The sequence below is a fragment of the Coregonus clupeaformis genome, chromosome 36 (genome assembly GCF_020615455.1).
Source record: "Coregonus clupeaformis isolate EN_2021a chromosome 36, ASM2061545v1, whole genome shotgun sequence".
In the NCBI taxonomy this organism is placed as follows: domain Eukaryota; kingdom Metazoa; phylum Chordata; class Actinopteri; order Salmoniformes; family Salmonidae; genus Coregonus; species Coregonus clupeaformis.
The window spans coordinates 10,252,482-10,267,468 of NC_059227.1; positions in this window are offsets into that span (position 1 = coordinate 10,252,482).

The following is a 14,987-nucleotide window of genomic DNA, read 5'->3' on the forward strand; positions in this document are numbered from 1 at the left end:
TGACCCCTGTAAAAAGTCCTGGAGAAAGCTAACAGCACCAGCATTGAGGCTAAGATCACTAAGACACAACTCCGATGGACCGGCTACACCATCAGGATGCCCCAACACCGTCTCCCAAGTAGGATCTTCTTTAGCGAACCCACAACCCCAATGGAAGCAGATGTCTGTCCCTGGACTCCAAAGCCACTCAAGAACACACAATAATATAATCTGCTTATTCTTTAAAAGAGAAATAGGCACTGGGAAAGTTAACCCATCTTTCCCAGTACACTGCCATTTTACTATTTATTTTGCAATACATCCTTCAATTTTACTGTGATGTCTTACGAGGGTCTTGAACCTCTCTATTTGTACCATTTCTACAGAGAGTGACCTAAAAATAGATACTTTATCTAAAAGTATAATCATATTTCCCATTGATTGATCGTGGTTTTTCAGATCCTAACAGTACTATTTTAGGTCCATCTGAACACAGACATTATGACTTAACAACCACTCCTGGACCTGACTCCAAAAGCGAGCCACTGAAGGATAGTACCAAAAGAGATGATCTTGTAATCGTTAAGGACTGGGGAGTTTTTCAGGATAAAAAATAAACGGAATGGAGCTAAGCACAGGCTATATCCTAGAGGAAATTCTGGTTCAGTCTGCTTTCTACCAGACTCTGGGAGATGAATTCACCTTTCAGCAGGACAATAAACTAAAACACAAGGCGAAATCTACACTGGAGTTGCTTATCAAGAAGACAGTGAATGTTCCTGAGTGACCGAGTTACAGTTTGACTTAAATCTGCTTATAAATCTGTGGCAAGATCTGAAAATGGTTGTTGAGCAATGATCAACAACCAATTTGACAGAGCTTGAAGAATTTTGAAAAGAATAATGGGCAAATGTTACACAATCCAGGTGTGGGAAGCTCTTAGAGACTTACCCAGAAATACTCAGCTGTAATCACTGCCAAAGGTGATTCTAACACGTCAAGGTGTTGAATATTTAACTAATCAAGATATATTTGTGTTTTTGTTGTGTTTTTTATTTATTTTTCTTCTAGTATTTTGTGTAGATTAAAAAAAGACAATTAAATCAATTTTAATCCCACTTTGTAACACAACAAATGTGGAAAAAGACAAGGGGTGTGAATACTTTCTGAAGGCACTGTATGTTTTGTATGCATGTATTTGAAAAAATATATTTTGGAATGTAACTGTAGAATTAGGACACCTCATTTCAAACTTTTAAACAGCTAAATACGAATCCCCAGGAGGAGTCATTCAAACTATGCAACGACAGTGCTGTCATTCAGCTGTGAAACCAAAACTAACCTCGATGACTAAGTTTAGGTATTAATTCAGAGTGGTTAAGGTTAGGATTGAGGTTTGGGTTAGGGTTAAAACAGAAACATTTTAATGAAGATAAAACAACGAGTACCTAGGCTTGAACCCATGGTTTAGCCCATCCTCAACCCCATCCACAACACCCTAGCCCCAAGGCTACTAGGTGATCACAGCCCCTGCATTGATCACCTATTGGACGAATAATTGCTATATAAATAAATCGACCTGCCATCATGAAACTTCACTTATGTAAAAACATGTGGATAGCGCCCGATCCATTGGAGTTTGAGATTATATTTTGTCTCACAAAATAGGACTTGGGTTACAAAATACTGTAGTTGTTCTATCTATGCTGCGTTAACTTTCTAGTACATGTAGTTCTTAGAAAGAGGCAGATCTGGATTTCAATAAATTTGGCAGAAATAATGTTTGTTGATGTGCTGTACTCGTGCATCTTTATGGCTTTGTTTCCAACATTTGCATGATTGTGGCTTTGGCTCAGGCATTGTTTTAGTGAGTGGAACAACATCACGTGATGCTTCTTTAAAGACTACTGTAAGCATAACTTTATGATAGTAAGTGAACTGGCTTTGCGGTGTCATGACAACAGTCTCTCCCTCTCCCCTCAGTAAAACAAAGGAGTTGATTGTTGACTTCAGGAAGCATAGGGGGGAACATGCCCTGCTCCACATCAACGGGACTGCAGTAGAGAGAGTCACAAGTTTTAAGTTCCTCGGCATCCACATAACCGAGGACTTGTCATGGACCAACAACACCACCACTCTTGTCAATAGGGCGCAACAGCATCTCTACTTCCTAAGGCGGCTGAAGAAATTTGAGAGCGTCCTGATCGGTTGCATCACGGGCTGGTATGGGAATTGCTCTGTCCATGACTGTAATGCCCTCCAGCGGGTGGTGAAGACGTGCTCCCACTCACCCAGGACATCTACTCGAAATGGTGCCTGAGGAAAGCACGCAGGATCATCAAGGACCCCACACACCCCAGCCACAAGCTGTTCTCTCCTTTACCATCGGGCAGACGGTATCGGAGCATGAGGTCTGATACCAACAGGCTCAGAGACAATTTCTATCTACAAGCCATCAGACTGCTGAACCCTTGAACTGGACTGACCACCTGCTCTGATTCTCTGCACCGTAGCACACATGCATTCACTCATGCACACACCCGCACAGACATGCACACACACACATACACTGAGTCTACAAAACATGACGAACACCTGCTCTTTCCATGACATAGACTGACCAGGTGAATCCAGGTGAAAGCTATGATCCCTTATTGATGTGACTTGTTAAATCAACTTCAATCAGTGTAGATGAAGGGGAAGAGACAGGTTGAAGAATAATTTTTAAGCCTTGAGACAATTGAGACATGGATTGTGTATGTGTGCCATTCAGAAGGGGAATGGGCAAGACAAAATATTTAAGTGCCCTTGAACGGGGTATGGTAGAAGGTGCCAGGCGCACTGGTTTGTGTCAAGAACTGCAACGCTGCTGGGTTGTTCACGCTCCACAGTTTCCTGGGTGTGTCAAGAATGGTCCACCACCCAAAGGACATCAAGCCAACTTGACACAACTGTGGGAAGAATTGGAGTCAACATGGGCCAGCATCCCTGTGGAACGCCTTAGACACATTGTAGAATCCATGCCCCGACAAATTGAGGCTCCTCTGAGGGCAAACGGGCAACTCAATATTAGGAAGGTGTTCCTAATGTTTTGTACACTCAGTATCTATACATCCATGCTACACACATATTGCTACACACACCTTATTTACATAAGTATTCAGACCCTTTGCTATCGGACTCGAAATTGAGCTCAGGTGCATCCTGTTTCCATTGATCATCTTTGAGATGTTTCTACAACTTGATTGGAGTCCACCTGTGGTAAATTGAATTGATTGGACATGATTTGGAAAGGCACACACCTGCCTATATAAGGTCCCACAATTGGGAGTGCATGTCAGAACAAATACTAAGCCATGAGGTCGAAGAAATTGTCCGTAGAGCTCCGAGACAGGATTGTGTCGAGGCACAGATCTGGGGAAGGGTACCAAAAATGTCTGCAGCATTGAAGGTCCCCAAGAACACAGTGGCCTCCATCATTCTTAAATGGAAGAAGTTTGGAACCACCAAGACTCTTCATAGAGCTGGCCGCCCAGCCAAACTGAGCAATCGGGGGAGAAGGGCCTTGGTCAGGGAGGTGACCGAGAACCGATGGTCATTCTGACAGAGCTCCAGAGTTCCTCTGTGGAGATTGGAGAACCTTCCAGAAGAACAACCATCTCTGCAGCACTCCACCAATCAGGCCTTTATGGTAGAGTGGCCAGACGGAAGCCACTCCTCAGTTAAAGGCATATGACATCCCGCTTGGAGTTTGCCAAAAGACACCTAATGGACTCTCAGACAATGAGAAACAAGGTTCTCTGGTCTAATGAAACCAAGATTGAACTCTTTGGCCTGAATACCAAGCGTCACGTCTGGAGGAAACCTGGTACCATCCCTACGGTGAAGCATGCTGGTGGCAGCATCATGCTGTGGGGATGTCTTTCAGCGGCAGGGACTGGGAGACTAGTCAGGATCGAGGGAAAGATGAACGGAGCAAAGTGTACAGGGAGATCCTTGATGAAAACCTGCTCCAGAGCGCTCAGGACATCAGACTGGGGCGAAGGTTCACCATCCAACAGGACAACAACCCTAAGCACACAGCCAAGACAACGCAGGAGTGGCTTCAGGACAAGTCTCTGAATGTCCTTGAGTGGCCCAGCCACAGCCTGGACATGAACCCGATCGAACATCTCTGGATAGACCTGAAAATAGCTGGGAGAAACTCCCCAGATACTGGTGTGCCAAGCTTGTAACGTCATACCCAAGAAGACTTGAGGCTGCAATCGCTGCCAAAGGTGCTTCAACAAAGTACTGAGTAAAGGACCTGAATACTTATGTAAATGATATATAAAAGTTTTTTAGTTTTTTAGTTTTTGCTTTGTCTTTATGGGGTATTGTGTGTAGATTGATGATGGAAAAAAAGTGTTTTAATCAATTTTAGAATAAGGCTGTAACATAACAAAATGTGGAAAAAGTCAAGGGGTATGAATACTCTCCGAATGCACTGTAGTTATGCAAATCTGTGAGGTCAGGAAAATATGTAGACCTACCCATAGACAGTATAACCACATTTATGGTTGACATAACAGTAAAGTGGTAACTGAGTCCTAAACAAAAGTTAATGCTAAAATAAGACTACAAGTCATGTCATGAGTGAGATCAGTAAATTAGTTGAACAAAATTGATTTTCATGTTCAACCTGCCTTTGCATCAGTTGAAGATTGTGGAGGTATGAAAGTCAACTTATTTCAGTTTCAAGTTTCAAGTTTGAATGTCACGTGCATAAGTACAGTGAAATGCCTTTCTTGCAAACTCTAAACCCAACAATGCATTGATCAATATAAATGTAGTTATGAAACGGTCATAATCATGTCATAATATGTCATAACAGCTGACATAACTTGTCATAACCTGTCATTATATGCTCATAACACTGTCATGACCCATATTTTTACACCTGTTGTGACATACAGTATATTGTATTACTTTATGGCTGGTTATGACACCTACATAAGATGTGTTTTTTCTCTGCCAAGAAGTTTCCTTTAGTTTGAAAGTTTGTTTCTTAAGTCCTTTGTTGTTGTTGTAATGCATTCTTTACAGTCATGTTTTTTTCATCATATTTTAAATAACTTGTAGAAAATATGATCTGCTTTCTTTGTCACTGTGACCCTACTATCTGCCCCGTGAGTCCCCCCAATTGTTTGTTACCGTTGTGTACATTCAACCAAAAGCTAATATAGCGAAGGCTATCATTTGTCACAGAAACTGGAATCCATCTCCCCTGGCACACCCACATTTATTTTAGGGGGTTTTAACAACTGCACTTTGCACAAGGTCCTGCGCACATACCACCAGTATGGGAAATGTCACACTAGGAAAAATAAGACTCTTGATTTGTGCTATGGGACAATACCACATGCTTTCTCTGTCACCACCAGACCTCCCTTGGGGACATCAGACCGCAATGTTGTCTACCTCCCGCCAACCAACTGTCGGCTCCTGGAGAGGGAGAAACCAACAGTTAAAACTGTCCAGATCTGGAACGACAATAGAGTCAATCATCTCCAAGGGTGTTTTGACTGTACTATGTTGGAGATATTTGAGGACAACAGCTCTGATCTTAATGAACTCTTGCTGTAAACTTCTTTGTTGAGTCAGTTGTGCCTACTAAAACCTGTAAAATCTTCCCTAACAATAAGCCTTCGGTATCAAAACATCTAAAATCACTACTTAATAGGAAGAAGGCAGTTTACGCTAAGGGTGACAGACAGGCTTTAAGAGATGTACAACGTGAGATCAAAAGACAGATACTGATGGACAAGGAGGCATACAAGCAAAGGGTGGAGAGGACCCTCACCTCAGGAAACTCAAGGGTGGCCTGGCAAGGGATTCAATCCATGGCTAGTGCCCCCCACATAGGTAGGGGAAAACCAATGCCGACCTTGGGAGACCTGAGGGCCAGAACATGGCTAATGAACTGAATGTTTTCTTCTCACGATTTTAATCAGACAGCTTTGTGTCAGAGGTAAAACAAATGGAATTATCATTACAAATGTTTGAGAGGGTTGTTAAACAGGCAGATGTTTTGAAGTTGCAAAAAGGCAGATATCTCTATCTTAAACTGACAGATTTTAATGGGGTTTTTGTATTACGTTTCTTAGATTGACACATGGGTGCGTCAATAGACTCTTAATTAACCAGTATTGAAGTAGTTACGAGGTCACTGTGTCTCAATACAGTCAGGCCTCATCAAGTATTCTGTTCTGTAATGTCTAGCTGTTAAATATTTTCAATAAAAGAACCAAACACATTGGGCCTCTCACTGTTCCACCTGTCTTTCCTCAATTGAATATATAATAATTAAATGTATAGGAATTAAACATATAGGAATTACATGTAATGTCCAGGCAAATTTTCCTCTTGACATAGTCTGTAACCTCCTGAAGGAAAAGCTGGATTTGGTAGCCAAATGTGGATGGAAAGTTGAAGGTATGAAGGTCAATGTTGACCAGTCCAGATGGTATAGGGAGATACCAGCCATGCAAATGGCAGGGAACGCTTTTTCAAAGCAGCTGCTTATCGTTATCTGACGCATCTCTTTTGCTGCTTTCAAGCTTTAGCCAGACGCAGCCTGTTCACTGTGAGCATTCAGTCTACCCTGATGGCATCCTGGTAATCATGGATTACAAACTGCATCCCACCTGTTGATCACTGGTTTCACAAGTAAAACCCAGGTTTATGAACAGATTTCTTAAGTCAAGGTCAGTATCTCCTCTTCCTGAAAATATATTATCTTTCAAAGTTTCTATGAAGGACTGCATTTACAAATGGTTCATACTGTTTAATACTTGGTGGTTGCCTTGTATATTCTTCTTCAAACTTATGCCAAGTTGTGGTTTGAAAACAACTTTAAACAAAACATGTTATTGTGTGAGTGAAACATTTTGAATATTGTAATTTTTTTTTAGTTACCAATAATTAGTTAGGCTAGCAAAATGACGTACTGTATTGAGGTTGAAAAATTGTTTACTTATAGGGGAGATTTCCCAGACCCAAATTAGCCTACATCTGGACTAATAAGTGCTCAAGTTCTTTTTAAATAAACTGAGCTTCCATAGACAGAAAACAGATATGTCTGGAAGAATGAAGCCTGTTTATATAGCCTGCTTCTGCATAGTCTTCTGTTCTATTCACACTACCTGGTGTACCATCTCATTAATGCTCAAACTAATGTCATATTGAGAGGCCATACATTACTTTATAAAAGTGGCATAATTACTTTTTCTGTGTTGTGATAACTCTAAATGCACCAGGATGTTTTGTGCACACTAAAAAAGTAGAGTTCCACAAGGGTTCTTTGGGAAGGGTGATGGTTCTACGTGGAACCATACTGACTCAAATGTTCTTTGCCATTCAAAAAAGGGTTCTATCCTCTTTCAGTGATTATAAAAATGTAGGGGTGGCTTATTAGAATATTTGTGGCTTGGTTTGTTCACAGCTCTTTTTGTACAACCGTGAGTTCTACAAAGAACCTTTGAGATAGAGAAGGGTTCTTTATAGAACCATTCTCCATAAAGGTTCTATAAAGAACCATAAAAAAGAGATATATATATAGCCCCCAAAAGGGTTGTAACCATAGGGGAACTGATTTTTGGTGCTATATATAACCTTTATTTTTAAAGGAAAATGATTATTTGTAGCACCATACAGGTTCCATTTAGAACCTTATGAGCATGGTTCTTTACAGAACCTTCAAAAAAGGTACCATATAGCACCAAAAAGGGTTCTGCTATGGTTACAAGCCAAATAACCCATATTTGGCACAATATAGAACAATTTGTTTTTAGTGTGTAATTGTGCTAGCCCACAGGTTTTAGTATCATGTAAGATGGTGACGTGTAAGTTCCAGCTGACTGTGTAGGCCTACCCTTTTCACTGTTAAATTACCTCAAGTAAAATGTTTATGATATTCTTTAGTTAATAACCATATGCAATTATGTGTGCCATGCCGGTTTACACTGAAAAAATGAAGATTCTTTCATGGTTCTTCCTCAGAATTGTATGGAAGCCTGCAGATGTGTCCCTTTCATAGCACACAGCAAATTGGCCAGTGTTAACTAGTGTTGATTTTCCAGTGTAACATTTCTACTGTTGATTCAAGAGTTAACTAAACACTGTAAAGAAGTACAATAACCCTCAGTGGTGTAAAATAACCCCAGTGTAGGTGTTAATAAACAGAGTTGAACCAAAACTACACACATCATCATCATTTTTACCAGCATGCTCTATTGCAGTTATATTTTTATAATAGTTTTTATCAATATCTACAGTGCCTTCAGAAAGTATTCACACCCCTTTACTTTTTCCACATTTTGTTTTGTTACAGTCTGTATTAAAAATTCATAAAATTGAGATTTTATGTCACTGGCCTACATACAATAATGTCAAAGTGGAATTATGTTTTTCAACATTTTTACAAATTAATAAAAAATGAAGTCAATAAGTATTCAACCCCTTTGTTATGCAAGCATAAATAAGTTCAGGAGTAAAAATGTGCTTAACAAGTCACATATTAAGTTGCATGGACTCACTCTGTGTGTAAACGTAGTGTTTAACATGATTTTTTGAATGACTACCTCATCTCTGTACCCCACACATACAATTATCTGTAAGATCCCTTAGTCGAGCATTGTATTTCAAACACAAATTAAACCACAAAGACCAGGGAGGTTTTACAATGCGTCGCAAATAAGGGCACCTATTGATAGAAAAAAAAGCAGACATTGAATATCCCTTTGAGCATGGTGAAGTTATTAAGTTATTACACTTTGGATGGTGAATCAATACACTCAGTCTCTACAAATATACAAGCGTCCTTCCTAACCCAGTTGCCGGAGAGGAAGGAAACCATTCAGGGATTTCACCATGAGGCCAACGGTGACTTTAAAACAGTTGCAGAGTTTAATGGCTGTGATGGAAGAACAACATTGTAGTTACTCCACAATACTAACCGAAATGAAAGAGTGAAAAGAAGGAAGCCTGTATAAAATAAAACTATTCCAAAACATGCCTCCTGTTTGCAATAAGGCATTGAAGTAAAACTGCAAAAAATGTGGCAAATAAATTAACTTTATGTCCTGAATACAAGTGTTATGTATGAACCTGATTAAATCTGCTTTCCAACAGACATTGGGAGACAAATTCACCTTTCAGCAGGACAATAACCTAAAACACAAGGCCAAATATACACTGGAGTTGCTTACCAAGCCGACATTGAATGTTCCTGAGTGGCCTAATTAGAGTTTTGACTTAAATCGCCTTGAAAATCAATGGCAAGACTTGAAAATGTCTGTCTAGCAATTTTTTAAATAATAATGTTTGATCCAGGTCTGCAAAACTCTTCGAGACTTACCCAGAAAGACATGTATTGACTCAGGGGTGTGAATACTTATGTAAATTAGATATTTCTGTATTTCATTTTCAATACAATTACAAAATGTTATACAAACATGTTTTCACTTTGTCATTATGGGGTATTGTGTGTAGATGCTTGAGAAAAAAAAGGAAAGTTTGTCTAGTTATATTATGACTTTGTGTACCTCAGCTCATGAGATAAGAGGTTAATAATGGTTATGAAGTTGATTATTTATATGAGTAGCTACCTCACAGGGAAATATAAAAGGAAATCAATTCCCAGAGATGGATAATAACATCTGAATAGAATAAAAAAAAGCAACAAAAAGACAGACTCAAATGAGACAAATACAACAACAATGGGTATTGACTATCAGGAAAATTGATGTTATGTCTTCACTTTTTGTTTCACTCGAAGATCCGAACATTATATAATTAAGTTATGTGTCCAAATTATTGAAGCAGTGTCCATCTTCTTTACTTCCATCAGACAAACGATGTGGGCCAGAGCTGTAATACTTCTCTGTGGTGTGGTATTCCACTACCACCAGGTAAGCAGTACATTGTAATGCTATTTCAAATGAGCCAGTAAGACAATTTACACAGGAGCCATGGATGTTAGCCAAGTAAATCAAGTATAGCACAGATAAAAACAAGACACGTTATACAGAAATGGAAGTAGCCTAATGAATGTATATTATCTCACAGATTAATTATAGTGGTTATTTAAGCAATAAGGCCCGAGGGGGTGTGGTATATGGCCAATATACCACGGCTAAGGGCTGTCCTTATGCACGATGCAATGCAGAATGCCTGGACACAGCCCTTAGCCGTAGTATATTGGCCATATATCACAAACCCCCGAGGTGCCTTATTGCTATTATGAACTGGTTATCAACATAATTAGAGCAGTAAAAATAAAAGTTTTGTCATATACGGTCTGATGTACCATGGCTGTCAGCCAATCAGCATGCAGGGCTCAAATCAGCCAGTTTATAATGTTCCTTTAGTGATTAATTAAAATGTGTCTCTCTCTTCGTTGACACAGGCCTTAGCAGTGGGTGAGTTATTTATACATTTATGTCTGAATGCATAACAAACCAAGCAGCTTACTCTCTATGAAAATAACCATAAAGGGAACGCATGAGGAAAGGTGAAATTACTAACTCGCTCACACAAGCAGATGCACACTTGAAGACCCTCTGCCCTTATCATTTAAATCAGTTGTCGAACAGGCTCTCATACCTTCAGTGGGGGAAAAAAGTATTTAGTCAGCCACCAATTGTGCAAGTTCTCCCACTTAAAAAGATGAGAGAGGTCTGTTATTTTCATCATAGGTACACGTCAACTATGACAGACAAATTGAGAAAAAAAAATCCAGAAAATCACATTGTAGGATTTTTAATGAATTTATTTGCAAATTATGTTGGAAAATAAGTATTTGGTCACCTACAAACAAGCAAGATTTCTGGCTCTCACAGACCTGTAACTTCTTCTTTAAGAGGCTCCTCTGTCCTCCACTCGTTACCTGTATTAATGGCACCTGTTTGAACTATAAAAGACACCTGTCCACAACCTCAACAGTCACACTCCAAACTCCACTATGGCCAAGACCAAAGAGCTGTCAAAGGACACCAGAAACAAAATTGTAGACCTGCACCAGGCTGGGAAGACTGAATCTGCAATAGGTAAGCAGCTTGGTTTGAAGAAATCAACTGTGGGAGCAATTATTAGGAAATGGAAGACATACAAGACCACTGATAATCTCCCTCGATCTGGGGCTCCACGCAAGATCTCACCCTGTGGGGTCAAAATGATCACAAGAACGGTGAGCAAAAATCCCAGAACCACACGGGGGGACCTAGTGAATGACCTGCAGAGAGCTGGGACCAAAGTAACAAAGCCTACCATCAGTAACACACTACGCCGCCAGGGACTCAAATCCTGCAGTGCCAGACGTGTCCACCTGCTAAGCCAGTACATGTCCAGGCCCGTCTGAAGTTTGCTAGAGTGCATTTGGATGATCCAGAAGAGGACTGGGAGAATGTCATATGGTCAGATGAAACCAAAATATAACTTTTTGGTAAAAACTCAACTCGTCGTGTTTGGAGGACAAAGAATGCTGAATTGCATCCAAAGAACACCATACCTACTGTGAAGCATGGGGGTGGAAACATCATGCTTTGGGGCTGTTTTTCTGCAAAGGGACCAGGACGACTGATCCGTTAAAGGAAAGAATGAATGGGGCCATGTATCATGAGATTTTGAGTGAAAACCTCCTTCCATCAGCAAGGGCATTGAAGATGAAACGTGGCTGGGTCTTTCAGCATGACAAGATCCCAAACACACCGCCCGGCAACGAAGGAGTGGCTTCGTAAGAAGCATTTCAGGGTCCTGGAGTTGCCTAGCCAGTCTCCAGATCTCAACCCCATAGAAAATCTTTGGAGGGAGTTGAAAGTCTGTGTTGCCCAGCGACAGCCCCAAAACATCACCGCTCTAGAGGAGATCTGCATGGAGGAATGGGCCAAAATACCAGCAACAGTGTGTGAAAACCTTCTGAAGACTTACAGAAAACGTTTGACCTGTGTCATTGCCAACAAAGGGTATATAACAAAGTATTGAGAAACTTTTGTTATTGACCAAATACTTATTTTCCAACATAATTTGCAAATAAATTCATTAAAAATGGATGAATTCTGGATTTTTATTTATCATTTTGTCTGTCATTGTACGTGTACCTATGATGAAAATTACAGGCCTCTCTCATCTTTTTATGTGGGAGAACTTGCACAACTGGTGGCTGACTAAATACTTTTTTCCCCCCACTGTATTTGCCTAAATGTTTCCTTTATGTCACTGATTGTTTTAGATACCTACATGGCTGAGTTCATGGTAGAGAGCAATGCTACATTGTTCATCTCTGGTGCTCTATCAGCAATCAAGGAAATAACAACACCTAATAAAACAATGACTATTGAACTGCTTGAACTAACAGCAGGTACAGTATCACTATTTCTACCAAATATGGTTTCATGAAAAAAAAATGTTTTTAAAAAACGCTCCTCTATCAGTGTTTCATCCATAGCCTGATTGATAATGTGTGTTTCTGTGTAGACTGTAAAATTGTCGGGAATGCTTCTACATGTAACTGTTCATCAAAGTACATCTGGAGTAACGATGTGTGTTGGAAGTTCCAGTGCTGCAATGACTCATATTGTAACGCAAATATTTCTAATTACCCAGCCCTCTGCATACCCAAAGTGAAAGGTACTATTGTTGATACTGTTATTTCTACTATCATTATTTTATATGATCAATAGCCTAGCCCTAGATAATACTACTACAAAAGTATTATTAGGATTCGTTCTTCATTGTAACATTTTTGCTGTAATTTCTACTAATTGTCAACCACCGCTATTATTAAGGTAGTTATTGTTATTGTTGCAGTGTTACTGTATGTTGTCACTATTATAATTTTTGGTTTTTGTTGACATAGTTCACATTAAAGGAACAGTTCAAGTGGGATCAAAAAATAATCTAACTGATACTATAAAAAAACAGGTACATTTTTTTTCCAAATCTGCTGAAATAGTAGTTTTGTTTTTGATCAAAATTATCAACATGTATAATGAGTTAAAGTGACACCTGAATACACATTATATTTAATATTGATGATAACATTTCCTTTTTCTCTTAGCTTACAGATGGTTTTCAAAAATTACATGGGTTTGGATGCCTCAATGTATCTGGACTGAGGTAATACAATCTAAATTTATTAGACGTATTTATTCATTCCTTAATATTTGGCAAGAGTGCTTGTTTTTCTCCCCAAAGATGCAACATCCATTTCTGTTTTTGTCTCCCTTTCACCCATTGGCAACTCAATACTGACACATAAGGAATGATGGCCAAATTGTTGATTTCAAAGTGCATCTCAGTGTCATATTTCTGACTGATACACTTGCAAAAATAATAGCTGACCTGGAACCTACTGTTGGCAAAATTGCTGTTGAAACATCAGGTAAATGCCCCCTCTATTACAGTACAGTCATTTCACATAGTGATATTAAGACCATGTGTAGATAACCACACACACCCGGGCATTAGGCTCAGATAAGGCACAGGAGAAAATATTATATATATAGATAAATGGAGTCTCTGCACACTCCAATCAGTTGCAGTTTCAGAGTTTAACTTGCTAAGCTTTCGGTATTATGATGACCTTCGTCGGACCATACAAACAAGTTTAAAGACAATATGATATTGAGAAATGTGGCAAGGATTATGGTATGAATATAGGTTATGTTATGTTGGTAATTATTATGTAAAGCGTGTAAGAATGTACTGTATTATTTATTGTATTGATACTGTATGTTTTTACTTTTCCACAGGACTCGTGAGCATTCAGTATCCAATGGACACAGTGCAATTCTTCTCAACACCGACATTGAACTGCACATTTGAGGAGAAAACAAATGGCTCATGGAACTGGAAACTGTTCAAAGGAAATGAGACATTTAATCTGAACAATGGAAGCAGCATAACCGTCTCATTCCCCAATGAAATGTCACCCAACCGTACCACAGTCCAAATTGTAAAGTTGTCAGGGAACTGGGCAGGTGCGTCTGAGAGACCTTTGTCGAGGGTGTAGGATTCTATTTCCTGTTTAGTCATTGGAAATATTGCATCTAATTGTGTTTGATGCTGAAATAGGCCTACTGATGATCATGTGTATTGCTTTTTGAATGATGATTATCTATTTTATCCCTCTCTTAATGCTTCTGAAGGGATTTATAAGTGTGGATTTTCCGAAGGGTCCATTGTGCACGCAGCTTCTGCAGAGTTGAAGGTAGCCCTGCTACCAGATAAGATCACCATGTCGAGTGTCCCACTGACTGTAGATTGCCAAGATACAAACTCTGTGACAGTCACTGCAACCATCGAGAACAGCACAGAGCAATACAACGTCACTTGGGCATACCAAAATAAACCCCAAACTCAACCAGGTACTCTTATGAACTCTTAGTCTTGTGTCTTGAACTATGTATAACCTTATTTCTCATCGTGCTCAAAATGTATAAAGTTGCAGTAACTTGAGAAAAATAAGCAGTTGCTTATTAACAGATAGTTTGTTGATAGTATGACCATCTGTAGAGCATCTACAGATGGAAAATCTTCACTATCCAAATAAAGTGTAACCACATTCTATTCTAGTACCACTAGCGGGGACCACCTACACCGTAACTCAGAAGATAAGTTGCGATCCTTCAAGCCCATCCAATGTTGTCATTGTCACATTTCAAAACCAGAAGGATGAGAACAAGAATGCATCTATAACTATCCCAGTGATATATGGTATGTTAGATTGCATGAGTCCATAAAAAAAAAGAAAAAAAAGAAAAGCCATACAAGTTTATTACTATCACTCAAATGTGTTTCTTAAGTGATTTGTTAAAGTCCCCTTACATCCTGAAGGGGATTAAGAAGATTAATTAAGTTCACTCAATGAAGTGGAGGTTTAATTCTTATTAATACTCTTTACTGCTGTTTTTAATCAGCTCAGGACAAGGACAAGGCTTGTCCTGAAGAACACATATGGCCAAAAACCC